At 36.7% G+C, this 13159-nt stretch overlaps 2 pseudogenes across 2 annotated transcripts in view; one reads left to right on the forward strand and one right to left on the reverse strand.

Moving 5' to 3' along the window:
- Positions 1–5725: 5725 nt before the first annotated feature.
- Positions 5726–6351, forward strand: LOC309857837 (nascent polypeptide-associated complex subunit alpha pseudogene; annotated as a pseudogene). The gene is made up of 2 exons: positions 5726–6271; positions 6316–6351. The product of its transcript is annotated as a nascent polypeptide-associated complex subunit alpha pseudogene (transcript).
- LOC309857838 (nascent polypeptide-associated complex subunit alpha-like) overlaps positions 6088–13159 on the reverse strand; it is an 88844-nt pseudogene continuing 81772 nt past the window's right edge. The window contains exon 2 of the transcript in view: positions 6088–6392. The product of the transcript in view is annotated as a nascent polypeptide-associated complex subunit alpha-like (transcript). The remainder of the gene's footprint in view (positions 6393–13159) is intronic.

Raw genomic sequence — 13159 nt, forward strand, 5'->3', positions numbered from 1 at the left:
TATATATATATATATACATATATATGTATATATATATATAATGGAATGCTATGCTATATATGTACATATATATATATATATATATATATATATATATATATATATATGATGGAATGCTATGCAGCCATCAAAAGAAATAAAATATTGCCATTTGCGTTGACATGGATGGAACTAGAGGTTATTATGCTTAGCAAAATAAGTCAACCAGAGAAAGACACTATCATATGATCTCCCTGATATGAGGAAATGGAGGTGCAATGTGGGGGGTTTGGGGGACAGGAAAAGAGTAAATGAAACAAGATGGGATTGGAGGGAGATAAACCATAAGAGACTCTTAATCGCACAAAACAAACTGAGAGTTGCCGGGGGGGGGGGGGAGGGTAGGGAGTGGGTGGTGCGGTTATGAACATTGGTGAGGGTATGTGCTGTGGTGAGTGCTGTGAAGTGCATAAAACTGGCGATTCACAGACATGTAGCCCTGGGGCTAATAATACATTATAGGATAATTAAAAAAAAGAAGAAGACTACAATAAATCAAATGCTATGGTGTTCAGCAAAGAGTGTCTAATCAGGCATATTTTATTAAAGTAACCAAGTAAAATGATGGTCGAAAATTGAAATAACAGAAAACATAAAAATCTGAGATTTTAAAAAGAGGTATGGGACAGTGTAGAGAATATAGTCAATGATATTATAATAGTGTTATATGGTGACAGATGGTGGCTATATTTGTAGTGATCATAGAATAATGTATGGAGATATTGAAAACCTGAAACCAATGTAACACTGAATATCAACTATACTCAAATAAAAAAATAGTAAAAATAAAACATTTTAATTTAAAAAGATAAAAAGAGGGACAAGAATTTGAAAAGTGAATTTCAACAAGAGTAAAGATGAGGCTAAGACATACTCTGAACCTTGAGGAAAACACCATTTTGAAAATTCTTCCCATTTTGAGAAAACTCAAATGAATCAATACCTTAAAAGAACCCATTTTAACTGAGAGATGTAATGAATGCTCAAGAAATAATTTTATGAAAGGATAATTCTTACCTATGAAACAGCATGCAGAAACCAGGGGAAACACCTGGAAGCAAAATAAACTATACTGAAAATAAGAATTAGGAAAAAGATAAATGATGAAAGATAATAAATTAGACCTGCGACAGAGACCTAGTGAAGAGAATTTTTAGCTTGTGGTTTAATGTTTTTGAGGATAATCTAGAGTTCATAACTGCCTGGAGGCAGGCTGGTTGTAGTCAGTTTAGGCAGACCCCTTGACAGGCCTACTTTGGGCAGGTGGTGTTGGAGGAGGCCATTGGGCTGGACAAAGACAAATCCAACCATTTGACTAAAGTGTTTTTGAAGATGTTGAAGTCAGATGCAACAGAGAAAGACCGGTCAAACCTAATCTCAGAAATGGAGATGATGAAGATGATTGGACACACAAGGACACCATCCACCTGCTGGGTCCTGCACACAGGACGGCCCTTCGTACACTCTCATGGAATATGCCTCCAAAGACAACATACAGGAGTACCTGCAGGCCCAGAGGCCTCCTGACCTGGAGTACTGTTACAATATCAGCCTCAATGCAGCAGAGCAACTCTCCTCCAAGGACCTGGTATCCTGTGCCTACCAGGTAGCCTGAGGCATGGAGTACCTTGCCTCCAAGAAGTGCATACACCAAGACCTGGCCACCAGGGAAGTGCTGGTGACAAAGGACAACATGATGAAGATCTCAGACTTCAGCCTTGCCAGAGATATCACCACATCAGTTACTATAAAAAGACAACCAACAGTGGACTGCCTGTGAAGTGGATGGTCCCTAAGGCCATGTTTGACCAGATCTACATCCACCAGAGTGACTTCTGGTCTTTTGGGGTGATCCTGTGCAAAATTTTCACTCTGGAAGCCTCCCATATCCTGGAGTGCCTGTGGAGGTGGTTTTCAAGCTGCTGAAGGAGTCATTTGATGGATAAGCCAATAAGTGCACCAGAGAGTTATACACAATAATGAGGGGTGGCTGGCATGTGGTACCTTCAAGCTGCTGGTAGAAGACCTGGATCATACTGTGGCCTTGACCTCCAACCAGGAGTACCCGGACCTGTCCTTGGCCCTGGAACAATACTGTCTATGCTTTCCCAACACCCAAAGCTCCACCTGCTCCTCAGAGAAGAAGAATTCCACCTTCTCTCATGTGCCGTTGCCCAGGGAGGCCTATCTGCCCTGACACCCAGCCCAGCTTGCCAATGGTGGACTCAAATGTCTAGTATCCCTATTACTCCTGTCCAGATTCCATCATAAGGTGTAACCCTTACCCCCCACCCTCCCTGAAAGACTCACTGCCTCTCCTTTGTCCCTTTCCTACTGGCAGGAGCCAGCTGCCTACCTGAGGCCTTCACCCCTTGAAGTTCACCTCTCTTCCCCTTCCTCTTCCTCCTCCTTACAACCTGCTCATGAAAGAAAGGAACAGAGAGGCAGGTACTTGCTTGTGGCTACTTCCTTCCCTCCCATATGTTGGACCAAGACCCCTCCCTGTCATCTGGTACTGCCTGGACGTTGAGGGAGTTGGAGATGAGGCATGCCAGTGAAAGCTGTCGGAGCTTTCCTGTTTTGGTTTTGTCTGCTTAGCATAACATGTAAGACTGAGTTCTGGTGGCAGGGACCTACTCCTTGGGGCTATAGCACTAGCGAGGGAAGGTCCACTGGTCTGGGCCTTGGCTAAGAGCAACCCCTGCTCCAGAGATATGGTGCCAAGGGCTTATTAATATTGATACTAATTTGCTTTGCTGACCAAATACCTGGTATCAAAAGATGGGAAGGCAAAGACTGGAAGCAGTGTTGTGACCATGGGGTCCAGCCCCAAACTATGAAGAAAACACAAAGTGTATAAATCTGAGTAAGTATATATTTACACACCTTTTAAAATAGGTTGTTATCAAAGATTTAATCAATGGGTAATATGCTCCTCGTGGCTGGGAAGCATCAGTTGCCATATATTAAAAACAAAGAAAAGAGGTGTCTGGGTGGCTTCCTCCATTAAGTGTCCCTTCTTTTCAGGTCATGATACCAGGGTCCTGGGATGGAGCCCCACATCAGGCTCTCTTCTCAGTGGGAAACCTGCTTCTCCTTTTCCCTCTGCCCTGCTGTAGTTCCTCTTCCTGTCTCTCTGTCTGTCAAATAAATAAAATATTAAAACAAATACAAGAAAGAAACAAAATGTTTTTAAAAGGTCTTTTTTTTTTAATTTTCTATGGGTGCCTGGATGACTCAGTTGTTTAAGCAGATGCTTGCCTGAGGTCATGATTCCAGTGTACAGGGATCCAGCCCTGCATGGGACTACTTGCACCCCAAGGAGCTTGCTTCTTCCTCTCCCTTTGCACGTGATTCCCCCTGCTTGTGTGCTTCTTCTCTCTCTCTCTCTCTCTCTCTATCTCTCTCTTGCTGTCAATAAACAAAATAAAATCTTTTACTAAATAAATAAATGAATAAATAAATTTCTAAACCTACTTTCAGTTTAGGTCCCTTAACAAAAATTGCTACTGCTTCATTTAAAAAAAAAGATAATTTAGAATGATGCTTCCAGAGTTAAAAAGCTGTTTTGTTACTTTGTCAAAATTAAATATAGAAGTGCTTTAAAAAGTAAAAAAAAAAATATGCTGTATTAACACTAATCACACTATAACTTTGGTGGTTATATCAAGATAATGAAAAGTGATTTTAAGCAAATTTCATTATCAGACATAAAGATCACGTCAAAATTACAGAAGAGTCAAAGGATGAATTCATCAGGGAGTATAATAATTCTTGACTTTTAATACTTAATAACAGATTTGGGGATATATAGGGAAATACTAAGAAGAAAAATCATAACTTCCACCTTAGAAGAGAAACGGAAAAAAATTTCAACACCCTTATTTTAAGATTATATAGACAAATGGTCATCAAATTGGTAAGATATGTAAGACTTGAACAAAATTATCAACTAACTAGATATGCTTGATATTACAGAACGCTACCAACAACCACAGACTACATATATCTTAAGCCATGATTTTCTTTGCAAAGGTCAACATTGATAATGTTCTAGTCATACCTCCGTGTACCAGGAAAGAAGGAGCATATTTCTTGAAAAACACAGCTATCAAAGCTCCATTGAGAAACCGTAAAGATGGAGAAGGTATTTGCAAATTCTATATCTGATAATGGACATCTACTCTGATTATTAAAATATGAATAAAAATAAAAAAACCTTACTAATAACCAAACAGAGTATCCAATTTTACATGTGAAGGAAATTATTGAAGAGACATGTCACCAAAAGGATATGGATGGCTTATAAGCACATGACAAATTTCTCAACATTTAGACATTAAAGAAATACAAATTAAAATCATAATGAGACATGCTTACCTATCTATTAGAATGGCTAAAATTATAAAGGCTAATTGTACTTCGTCTGAGCTAGATTGGGAAGCAACAAAAAATCTAAACTGTTGTTGGCATATATCATGATATCACCACTTTGGAAAATAGTTTGAAAATTTTTTTAAATGCAAAATATGTTGCAGTTACACAAATAGCCATTTTACTTCTAGGCATTTAACCAAGAGAAACAAACCCTATGTTCATACAAGGACTTGTATATGAATTTCATAGCAGCTTTATTTTTAAGAATTGAAAACAGTGGAAATGTTCATCAATGTCCATCAATAGAGCAAAGACAAATTATGATCTATTCATTAAAGAGATTACTATTCAACATCAAAATAAACTATTTACAATTGGAGATTCTCAAAGTAATGATGCTGAGAAAAGAAAAGCCAGGCAATAAATAGTATATACTGTGTGATTCCATGACTATAAAAAATCTAGAAAATACAAATTTATATATAGTCACAGTCATCAAATATATTGGTGTGATTTTAGTGCCTTCATCTGTGCTCCCATAGCTTCCTACACTTGGATCTCCGAGCATTTGTTACACCATGTGAAAATATGAACTCTTTTTCTTTATTCTGTCTTTCTAGAATAAGAACCCTTGAAATTTTATGGACATTTGAACTCTCAGTTATTAGCAGAAATTCTATCACACAGTAAGTTTCCAAATATAAAAGCCAGAGTTTTACAATGACTTCTAAGCTTTTACATGATCTAGCCACTCATTTAACCTCGGTGACCTCTTTCCCTGCTACTCTTCAGTCACTCACAGTGGCCTCCTTGCTATTCCTCAGATATGCCAGGCATGGTCCAAACTTATGGCCTTCAAGATAGCCAATTCCTTTGTCTGGAGTGACCTTATTGCTGATAGTTCTGGGCAAATTCATCACCTTTCCATACCTTTGTTCAATTGTCAGCTTCATTGTAACTACCCTGATCTTCCTATTGAAACTTTTAGCTCCCCATCCCCTGCCTAGCAACCTTGATTTTTCTCACCCTGATCGAATTTTTCTTTTTCCCCATTGTACTCATCATTTTTGAATGCACTATGCAATTTTTATTAAGGTTTATAGCTTTTAATTGTCTCACCCATTAAAATAAAAGTTCTACAAAGCCAAGTATTTCATTTACCAGTGTAGTCTGAAGTAATATCTGCCATATAATAGATTCAGTAGACAACTGGTAAATTTCAAAATAAATTAATGTTGAGTGTATACTGAATTTCATAAGTCATTTCAATATTTTTTCCAAAAAATAAACTATGTAAAACATACTTTAGCCCTGCACAAAATGCCTGGTGAAGCCACAGAAACCGTCCCTGCTACAGAGCAGGCAGGAGTTGCCACAGCCCCAGGCTGAGACAGTTTCTGGAACAGAATCTGACAGTGATGAATCAGTACCAGAGCTTGAGGAACAGGATTCCACACAGGCAACCACACAACAAGCCCAGCTGGCAGCAGCCGCTATAATTGACGAAGAACCAGTCAGTAAAGCAAAACAGAGCCGGAGTGAAAAGAAGGCACGGAAGGCTATGTCCAAACTGGGTCTTCGACAGGTTACAGGAGTTACAAGATTCACTATCAGGAAATCTAAGAATATTCTCTTTGTCATCACAAAACCAGATGTCTACAAGAGCCCAGCTTCAGATACCTACATAGTTTTTGGGGAAGCCAAGATCGAGGATTTATCTCAGCAAGCACAACTGGCAGCTGCTGAGAAATTCAAAGTTCAAGGTGAAGCTGTCTCAAACATTCAAGAAAACACACAGACTCCAACTGTACAAGAGGAGAGTGAAGAGGAAGAGGTTGATGAAACCGGTGTAGAGGTTAAGGACATAAAATTGGTCATGTCACAAGCAAATGTGTCAAGAGCAAAGGCAGTCCGAGCCCTGAAGAACAACAGTAATGATATTGTAAATGCTATTATGGAATTAACAATGTATCCATCTGAAAACGAGGACCTTTTTTTGGTGTTCCAAAAGAATAACTGCAGCTTGGTTTGAAATTTGTACTGTTTCTATCATTAATAAAGTTATGGGTTCTTGTTGGATGAAAAAAAAAAACATACTTTAAATTTACTTTCAAAATATTTTATAGCATATAATGGACAATATACATAAGCCTTAAAGAAACAATCATATAAATAACCATTTCATACCTACTTAAAAATTGCATAATACCACACTCCTAGATCCTCTCTGAATGCTCTAAAATAACCCTTCAAAGGAAATACATTTTTAAGAATAATAGATTTTTTGTCAAATAATTTAATAAAATAAAAGTTTCATTCATCTATGTAGATCATAATAAATGTTTTTAATAAGCATGAAATTATAACTCTGAAGTGTGCTAAAATGAAACCACCTGCGAAGGGTGAGAGAACAAAAATAAGCATCATTATTCCAAATAATAGGTATTTATTACCTTTGAATCAAAGCATGTGGATTTGTTCAAACTGGCAATAAAGGAATATGGAGACACAAACCATAGAAAGTCATATGTTAGATTTCTAAAAGACTTCGAAGTGAAGAGTATACATTTTTTAAATGCTACATAATGCTACATAATGACAAGATGACAGGTTGTGACAAAGAGCATTTAAAAGCTCTACTCATAATGGAACGGAAGGTCATTTCCTGTAATTTTATATAAATCATTAATTTACTATATCTGGATACAACATATTACCAAACAGAAGTTCATCAAAGACTAAATCATTTTTAATGGAACATTATAATTTGAACCTACATGTATTAATCATTTTTTTCGATCTAACATTTATAGTCTCGCTAAACATTTTATCAGTTGTCGACAAAATTCAAAAAAAAATAGGATAAAAAGTCGTGTTTGGAAGAGTAGATTTTTTTCAAATTTGCATTTAAATGAAAATATTTGCTGATATTTTTAAAACTTTAAATGTAATTTTATATATATCTGACCTATCAGATGATATAAAGTTTTTGGAGAAAATATGACATATTTTTTGATCTTGGTTGAAGGTATTAATAAAGAGCAACTGTTTGTATTATTTGTATTGTGATATCTTAGTAAATAAACATGAATAACTGGTATAAAATATGTTTTTTAAAAAATTTTATTTATTTACTTGACAGAGATCACAGGAAGGCAGAGAGGCAGCCAGAGAGAGAGGAATGGAAGCAGGCTCCCTGCTGAGAAGAGAGCCCACTGTGGGACTCAATCCCAGGAACCTGGAATCATGACCTGAGCCGAAGGCAGAGATTTTAACCCACTGAGCCACCTAGGCGCCCTAAGATATGTTTTTTTTATATAGAATTATAGTTCTTGCCAAAATATGGAACTAGCTGGAACTGAATGCCTCCTTCAAAGTCAGCTCTGGAGAAATTATGCAAGTGTAATATGGAACTATTTCAGATATTAACCAAAAACAAAGAAATGATGATAAATTCCTTAAAAGACTCAAAGTTGCTCTTGACTGGTATGTTTCAAGCTCTATTCCTGGTTTGAAGACAGGTTTTAACAGGCCTGTCACTGTAGAAATCAGCTGGATGTTTAGAGGCTATCAGAACTGTACAAAAACCTTGAAGGGGTAAAGACTTGAAAATTCTTTAGAGAGGTTAGCTCCCTAAGGCATTATTCCTCCACACATTTTCCTCCAATCAATTAAGACTGATGGATGAGGGCACCTGAGTGGCTCTCTCATCACGTGGGTGGTAGGTTAAGCCTCTGCCTTCATCTCAAGGCATGGTCTCTGGGTCCTGGGATGCAGCCCCACATCGGGCTCTGCTCAAAAGGAAGCCTGCTTCCCTCCCTGCTTGCCTGCCTCTCTGCTTACTTGTGATCTCTCTCTCTTTCTGTGTGTGTCCAATAAATAAATAAAATCTTAAAAAAAAAGGCTGATGGATGATAAATTATGAAAACTGCTCCCTCCAAATGATGCTTCTTCATAAGGATTTAAGAATTTAAAATTGTAAGAATTTAAAATTGAAACTTGATCGTAGGATTTATCTTATAGAATAACATCAAGTGAAGGCAGTTATTATTAGTTCTGAAGTATTTGTGATTCTGAATTCTTGGCCTCATTAGTAAATTTGTTTTTAAATTCTCCCATGGAGTGGTGATTGGCCTTCAGTCTTTCATTAATGTACATCATTGGCTCAAATGAGTTGTGTGTGCCCAGAACTATATATAATCTTCTTTGTATTTCACTGGAGATGGCATTTCTGAGTTTTGTTCAATTGAATTAGGACAGATGTTTTAATAGTCACTTCTAGAGTTGGCCCTGGAGAATATCTTCCTTTTTTTCTCTTCCCAATTCTCTGAAAAACCCTGACTAATTCACATTATCACAGTGATATCACAATTCAAGTTTTTCCAAACACTATAGCTGCCAAATAGAAGGAAGCTACTCAGAATGTAATACTATTGTGAATGATTGTGAAAGAAAACATTATCATAATTAAGCTACCAGGTTTCAATGTATTTTATTGTTGCTTAGAAAATCCTAGCATACCCAGACTTTACAGAGATTTGATGATCCTAAGAGGAGCTGAACTCATGGACCAAAATAACTATGCACATAAAAAGTACAATCACTTAACTAAAAAGGATGATGTGGAACCAGAAAAGACCTCGAATAGCTAAAGGGATATTGAAAAAGAAAGCCAACATTGGGGGCATCACAATCCCGGACTTCAAGCTCTATTACAAAGCTGTCTTCATCAAGACAGCATGGTACTGGCACAAAAACAGACCCATAGATCAATGGAACAGAATAGAGAGCCCAGAAATAGACCCTCAAATCTATGGTCAACTAATCTTTGACAAAGCAGGAAAGAATGTCCAATGGAAAAAAGACAGCCTCTTCAATAAATGGTGCTGGGAAAATTGGATAGCCACATGCAGAAAAATGAAATTGGACCATTTCCTTACACCACACACGAAAATAGACTCAAAATGGATGAAGGACCTTAATGTGCGAAAGGAATCCATCAAAATCCTTGAGGAGAACACAGGCAGCAACCTCTTCGACCTCAGCCACAGCAACATCTTCCTAGGAACAACGCAAAAGGCAAGGGAAGCAAGGGCAAAAATGAACTATTGGGAATTCATCAAGATCAAAAGCTTTTGCACAGCAAAGGAAACAGTTAACAAAATCAAAAGACAACTGACAGAATGGGAGAAGATATTTGCAAACGACATATCAGATAAAGGACTAGTGTCCAGAATCTATAAAGAACTTAGCAAACTCAACACCCAAAGAACAAATAATCCAATCAAGAAATGGGCAGAGGACATGAACAGACATTTCTGCAAAGAAGACATCCAGATGGCCAACAGACACATGAAAAAGTGCTCCATATCACTCGGCATCAGGGAAATACAAATCAAAACCACAATGAGATATCACCTCACACCAGTCAGAATGGCTAAAATCAACAAGTCAGGAAATGACAGATGCTGGCGAGGATGCGGAGAAAGGGGAACCCTCCTACACTGTTGGTGGGAATGCAAGCTGGTGCAACCTCTCTGGAAAACAGCATGGAGGTTCCTCAAAATGTTGAAAATAGAACTGCCCTATGACCCAGCAATTGCACTATTGGGTATTTACCCTAAAGATACAAACGTAGTGATCCAAAGGGGCACGTATACTCGAATGTTTATAGCAGCAATATCCACAATAGCCAAACTATGGAAAGAACCTAGATGTCCCTCAACAGATGAATGGATCAAAAAGATGTGGTATATATACACAATGGAATACTATGCAGCCATCAAAAGAAATGAAATCTTGCCATTTGCGACAACATGGATGGAACTAGAGCGTATCATGCTTAGCGAAATAAGTCAAGCGGAGAAAGACAACTATCATATGATCTCCCTGATATGAGGAAGTGGTGATGCAACATGGGGGCTTAAGTGGGTACGAGAAGAATAAATGAAAGAAGATGGGATTGGGAGGGAGACAAACCATAAGTGACTCTTAATCTCACAAAACAAACTGAGGGTTGCTGGGGGGAGGGGGTTTGGGAGAAGGGGGTGGTATTATGGACATTGGGGAGGGTATGTGTTTTGGTGAGTGCTGTGAAGTGTGTAAACCTGGTGATTCACAGACCTGTACCCCTGGGGATAAAAATATATGTTTATAAAAAATAAAAAATTATATTGAAAAAAAAGATGATGTGGTTAACTTTATATGGCAATCCAAGTTTTATTGGAACAGAAATTTAAAAAATAGCTTAGGGGCGCCTAGGTGGCGCAGTGGATTAAGCCACTGCCTTCAGCTCAGGTCATGATCTCAGGGTCCTGGGATCAAGTCCTGCATCAGGCTCTCTGCTCAGCAGGGAGTCAGCTCCCCCCACCTCTCTCTCTCTGCCTGCCCTCCGTCTACTTGTGATCTCTCTCTGTCAAATAAATAAATAAAGAAAATCTTAAAAAAAAAAAAAGAATGACTGTACTTTTAAAAAATAGCTTAAAAGGGTGCCTAGGTGGCTCAGTGGGTTAAGCCGCTGCCTTCGGTTCAGGTCATGATCTCAGGGTCCTGGGATCAAGCCCCACATCAGGCTTTCTGCTCAGCAGGTAGCCTGCTTCCCTTCCTCTCTCTCTGCCTGCCTCTCTGCCTACTTGTGATCTCTCACTGTCAAATAAATAAATAAATTATTTTTAAAAATAGCTTAAAAGTATATGATAAAATAATGATATACATATACAAAGAAAAGATACTATACTGTGAATATAAATTAAGTGAAAATTGTTGAAATAAAGAATACGATAAATGGAGACTAAGATGAATATAGCTGTAAAAGCTAAAATTTTTGGTCATGGATTCTTGCTAAAATATAACTTTCCCAAAGAAAATTAATGTTATGAATTTTCATTGATTGTTATTGATCATGAAGAATATAACAACCACGATAAAAAGAGTAGGAAAAACATGATATCTCTTCTGTAAGGGCATGTGGAAAGTAGGAAATGCTAATAAAAATAACTACCATTATTTCCTAAGTTAACATAATATAACGGAACACAAATATTTCATAACAATATTTTCTAGGCTCATTCTGATAACTCTTTTCAACATTCAAATTTAAAGTTTGAGGCATGTGATATATATTACACAAAAGACATCCCAAGGAATTCGTTAAAAAAAAAAAACTCTTAAAATTGGACAAATCCAAAGGAATTTTTTTCTAATTTAATTAACAAATTATGAATCGACTTACCTATTTCATCACAGTGTATCAGGCACCAATAATATTTTTGAATCGTCATACCTGATGCAATAGTTACCATCTTTCAGACATACTGATCAGGAACAAGCAAATAAACAAGAGCACCATAGCTTAAGATCTACCTGCATAACTATAGGACTAATTCAGACAATCTCTTCACCACAACATAGCAATGAATAGAAATCATACATGCTCTGTAATGGACATACAGATGAGATAGAAGGGATGGGTGTTAATATATGCAGAATCTTTATTAATTACATTGTAAAACATAATATGGAAAAACAGAATACAATTTTAGAAATACCCAGGTCACCATCATTGTTTTATTTTTATATGTGTAGGTAAGGAGTTTAATCAACAATCCATGACTATTCAACTTCTTATATTTTGAAAATTTTAGCAAAAGTAACAAACCTAGCAACTAGAAAATTGTATCTATCTGCAAAATACAGCTTTGCCAGTATGGTAGAGGAAAAGCAAAACAAAATAAGTAAGAAAAGTTTAACATTTCACAAGAGTTTTACTTTTATTTTTTTATTTATTATTTTTTATTTTTCATTTATTATTTACTTCTATTTTCTACTTTATTTTAATGAAAATGTCATGACCATAACATAAGAGCAGAATTAAACCAACATGAGAAATTATTTTTTCATAAGTTAAAATAAACTAGCTTGGTGATTAATTCAAAAATTATATTACAAACTTCAGTGTTCTTGCAGTAAGTATCACTGCATAAACAAATAAATCAGGAATCATAAACTAATGATGATTCTAAATGTTATTTAGAGAGACATTCTGTTCTTAATATATTTCAAATATTCTACACAAGGCAAAGTGGATCCAAGTAATCTGTAGGCAAAATAAGATTTTAGAGAAGTATATATTTCCAACAGTATTTATAAAATATTACCTTTATGTAAGGCATCATCCTGGACTTTGTGGAAAACACACAAAGGAGTAAGAAGTGGCCCTTCAAGAAACATATACAATATCAAGGTTTAACATGAAGCAGCATGACTTCTCTAAGTAAAAAAACATTGTACCAACTGACTTTACTGAAACTTTATATTTATTGCTCTCGTTTTAGGTCATAGTGTCCTTCTACATGCAGGCTGCTAGAACGGACATGATATAGACTGAATAGCTTATAAAAAACAGGAATTTATTTCTCACAGTTCTAGAACTGAGAAGTTCAAGATTAAGGAATGGGCAGATCCAGGGAGAGCCCACTTCCTCATAGATGGCTATCTTCTCACTGTAAACGTACATGATGAATGAATCAAGAGAACTCTCTGGGGTCTCCTTTAAAAGGACTGTAATCCCACTTATGACCTAATCACCCCCCAAAGGCCCCTATGTTTTAATACTACCACTTCCAGAGTTAGATTTCATAATATGATTTTGGGAGACATAAACATTCACACCATAGTATATATAAACAAAAAAAGACACAAAAACAACAAACAACAAAAATTATTTTAACTACCTATTATTTTC

This window comes from Mustela nivalis, assembly GCF_964662115.1.
Source record: "Mustela nivalis genome assembly, contig: HAP1_SCAFFOLD_1383, whole genome shotgun sequence".
In the NCBI taxonomy this organism is placed as follows: Eukaryota; Metazoa; Chordata; class Mammalia; order Carnivora; family Mustelidae; genus Mustela; species Mustela nivalis.